At 57.9% G+C, this 4,188-nt stretch overlaps 2 non-coding genes and 1 pseudogene across 2 annotated transcripts; all 3 read left to right on the plus strand.

Annotated features, from left to right (window-relative positions):
* The first annotated feature begins 123 nt into the window (after positions 1-123).
* Positions 124-1,934, plus strand: LOC146144895 (small subunit ribosomal RNA). Its single transcript, XR_014500686.1, has one exon. It is a non-coding gene; the product is annotated as a small subunit ribosomal RNA (ribosomal RNA).
* A 247-nt stretch (positions 1,935-2,181) lies between these two features.
* On the plus strand, positions 2,182-2,335 carry LOC146144896 (5.8S ribosomal RNA). The gene has a single exon (XR_014499181.1). It is a non-coding gene; the product is annotated as a 5.8S ribosomal RNA (ribosomal RNA).
* A 248-nt stretch (positions 2,336-2,583) lies between these two features.
* The window catches only part of LOC146144897 (large subunit ribosomal RNA), a 4,248-nt pseudogene continuing 2,643 nt past the window's right edge, over positions 2,584-4,188 (plus strand).

Here is a 4,188-nt window from a genome sequence, read left to right on the forward strand (position 1 = left end):
TCGGGCAGCCGAGCAAAGAACGAAATTTTAACGGAGAAGCCTTCGGGTTTCGCATCGACCGAGCGACGGCGCCGCATCAGCGGCGCCTCCTTCGTCGGCCTTTCGGGGCTACGCTAAAGTAGCTACCTGGTTGATCCTGCCAGTAGTCATATGCTTGTCTCAAAGATTAAGCCATGCAAGTCTAAGTACGAGCTCTCGTACAGTGAAACTGCGAATGGCTCATTAAATCAGTTATGGTTCATTTGATCGTACGTTTTACGTGGTTAACTGTGGAAATGCTAGAGCTAATACATGCGTGAAGCGCCGACCTCGCGGGAGGCGTGCTTTTATCAGACCAAAAACCGACCGGGCTTCGGCCCGCAACCTTTGGTGACTCTGGATAACTTTGCGGATCGCACGGTCTCGCACCGGCGACGGATCATTCAAGTGTCTGCCCTATCAACTTTCGTCGGTACGGTACTGGCCTACCGAGGTTCTTACGGGTAACGGAGAATCAGGGTTCGATTCCGGAGAGGGAGCCTGAGAAACGGCTACCACATCCAAGGAAGGCAGCAGGCGCGCAAATTACCCATTCCCGACGCGGGGAGGTAGTGACGAAAAATAACAATACAGGACTCTAAACGAGGCCCTGTAATTGGAATGAGTACACTTTAAAACCTTTAACGAGTATCCATTGGAGGGCAAGTCTGGTGCCAGCAGCCGCGGTAATTCCAGCTCCAAAAGTGTATATTTAAGTTGTTGCGGTTAAAAAGCTCGTAGTTGGATTTTGGGCGCAGGCGGCCGGTCCGTCGCAAGGCGTGTACTGGCCGTCCTGGCCTCACCTCCGGTTCTCCGCCGGTGCCCTTGACTGAGTGTCGGCGGCGGCCGGAACGTTTACTTTGAAAAAATTAGAGTGTTCAAAGCAGGCGATTCGCCTGAATAATGGTGCATGGAATAATGGAATAGGACCTCGGTTCTATTTTGTTGGTTTTCGGAGCGCGAGGTAATGATTAAGAGGGACAGACGGGGGCATTCGTACTGTGCCGTTAGAGGTGAAATTCTTGGATCGGCGCAAGACGAACGACTGCGAAAGCATTTGCCAAGAATGTTTTCTTTAATCAAGAGCGAAAGTCAGAGGTTCGAAGACGATCAGATACCGTCCTAGTTCTGACTATAAACGATGCCAACTAGCGATCGGGGGGCGTTAGTTTTACGACCTCTCCGGCAGCTTGCGGGAAACCAAAGTCTTTGGGTTCCGGGGGAAGTATGGTTGCAAAGCTGAAACTTAAAGGAATTGACGGAAGGGCACCACCAGGAGTGGAGCCTGCGGCTTAATTTGACTCAACACGGGAAATCTCACCCGGCCCGGACACAGTGAGGATTGACAGATTGAGAGCTCTTTCTTGATTCTGTGGGTGGTGGTGCATGGCCGTTCTTAGTTGGTGGAGCGATTTGTCTGGTTAATTCCGATAACGAACGAGACTCTGGCTTGCTAACTAGTTACGCGACCCAATCGGTCGGCGTCTAACTTCTTAGAGGGACTAGTGGCGTTTAGCCACACGAGATTGAGCAATAACAGGTCTGTGATGCCCTTAGATGTTCGGGGCCGCACGCGCGCTACACTGACCGGATCAGCATGTGCTCGCCTTGGCCGACAGGTCTGGGTAACCCGCTGAACCCCGGTCGTGCTAGGGATAGGGAATTGCAATTATTTCCCTTGAACGAGGAATTCCCAGTAAGCGCGAGTCATTAGCTCGCGTTGATTACGTCCCTGCCCTTTGTACACACCGCCCGTCGCTACTACCGATTGAATGGTTTAGTGAGGTCCTCCGATTGGACCTGGCGCGGCCGGCAACGGTCGAGCCGGCGTCCGAGAAGACGATCTAACTTGATCATTTAGAGGAAGTAAAAGTCGTAACAAGGTTTCCGTAGGTGAACCTGCGGAAGGATCATTAACGGTCTCGCAAACGCTTCGGCGAACGCGAAACTCGGACAAGCGAGAGAAAAAGTTTTTGCTACCCGGCGCCCGACCCGCGAGGAGCGGCGCGCCGGCCGGCGATTCGGTCACCCGGTAATGTTTGCGCGTCGAGTGCCGCGGTGCCGCGCGCTCCGGCTTCAAGCGTCGGCCTGGCCGACCGCTCGGCGCGGTATATTTTGTCACCCTTTAGTGCGAGGCACTGTGCGAGCGAAACAATCGTGGATGGCTCTTGGCGGTGGATCACTCGGCTCGTGAGTCGATGAAGGACGCAGCTAGCTGCGTGAATTAGTGTGAATTGCAGGACACATTGAGCATCGACGTTCTGAACGCAAATTGCGGCCTCGGGTCAATCCCGGGGCCGCGCCCGCCTCGGGGTCGCGTTGCAAACGTTCCGCGCGGGGATTTCTCCGCGCGGCTGCTGCGGCGTCGGACGCGCGAGCGCCCGTCCCGCTCAAGACAGCACGGCACGATGTGCGACGATCGCGACCAGAATCCCGCGCGGCGGCGGCGAGTCGACCTCGAAGAGGCCAACGGCTGGCGGCTCAAGGGCGGGAATCGAGGTGCGCGGCGGCGCGCGGCGCCGACGGCGAGCGCGGAACGGGAAGAATAGTCCCGGTCCTTACTTTCGGCCTGAGGTCGGACGAGGCTACCCGCTGAATTTAAGCATATTACTAAGCGGAGGAAAAGAAACTAACGAGGATTCCCTCAGTAACGGCGAGTGAAGCGGGATGTGCCCATCGCCGAATCCGCGCGCTTTTGGAGTGCGCGGAATTGTGGCGTACGGAATTCGTCACGGCGCGCTTCGCCGGTCGCCCGCGTCCTTCTGATCGAGGCCTTGTCCCAGAGCGGGTGTCAGGCCCATGGCGGCGACAGGCGGGCGCGCTACGGCGTCTTCCCAGAGTCGGGTTGTTTGGGAATGCAGCCCAAAGCGGGTGGTAAACTCCATCTAAGGCTAAATACGGTCACGAGACCGATAGCGAACAAGTACCGTGAGGGAAAGTTGAAAAGCACTTTGAAGAGAGAGTTAAAGAGTACGTGAAACCGTCGAGAGGCAAACGGGAGGGCCTGTCGGGTCGCCCGGTCGCTTTCAGCCGGCCCCCTGTCGGCGACGTTGTCGTGCGGACCCTCACGGGCCGCCGGCGGCGCCGCCCGATCGGGGACCAGCGCACTAGCGCCGGGCGAAGGCCGCGACCGTCTGGACGGCGGCGAGAAGGCCGCGCGCAAGGTAACCCGGCCTCGGTCGGGTACTATAGGCGCGCGTGTCCGTCGGCCCGCCGTTCGGGCGAGGAGAGATCGCCGCGTCTGCCCTTCGGGGCCGAGCGCCCGGTGCCGGCTGGGGCGTCGTGGGTCGGGGACTGTTCTCAGTGCCCAGCCTCTTCGTCTCGGTCGCGCTTCCGGTGTCGTTTCGCGAGGCGCACGGGGTCCGCGGCTGAAGTCAGCCACCTTCCCGACCCGTCTTGAAACACGGACCAAGGAGTCTAACGTGAGCGCGAGCCACGGGGCAGTACGAAACCCATGGGCGCAGTGAAAGTGAATGTCGGCGCGGTCCGGCGGAGGTGAGACGTCGTCGTTCGCGGCGGCCGCATCACCGGCCGATCTCGTCCGCTTTGCCGGAGAGGTCGAGCGAGAGCGTTCGCGTTGGGACCCGAAAGATGGTGAACTATGCCTGAAGAGGTTGAAGCCAGAGGAAACTCTGGTGGAGGACCGTAGCGATTCTGACGTGCAAATCGATCGTCAAATTTGGGTATAGGGGCGAAAGACTAATCGAACCGTCTAGTAGCTGGTTCCCTCCGAAGTTTCCCTCAGGATAGCTGGCGCTCTGTCGCAGTTTTATCTGGTAAAGCGAATGATTAGAGGCCTTGGGGACGAAACGTCCTCAACCTATTCTCAAACTTTAAATTGGTAAGAAGCCCGACTCGCTTAATTGGAGCCGGGCATGGAATGCGAGTGCCAAGTGGGCCACTCTTGGTAAGCAGGACTGGCGATGCGGGATGAACCGAACGCCGGGTTAAGGCGCCCGACGCGACGCTCATCAGAGCCCACAAAAGGTGTTGGTTGATCTAGACAGCAGGACGGTGGCCATGGAAGTCGGAATCCGCTAAGGAGTGTGTAACAACTCACCTGCCGAATCAATCAGCCCTGAAAATGGATGGCGCTGGAGCGTCGGGCCTATACCCGGCCGTCGCGGCGGTACGAGCACACCGGTGCGCTAGGCCGCGACGAGTAGGAGG

This window comes from Ascidiella aspersa, chromosome 5, assembly GCF_963924565.1.
Source record: "Ascidiella aspersa chromosome 5, kaAscAspe10.2, whole genome shotgun sequence".
NCBI lineage: Eukaryota > Metazoa > Chordata > Ascidiacea > Phlebobranchia > Ascidiidae > Ascidiella > Ascidiella aspersa.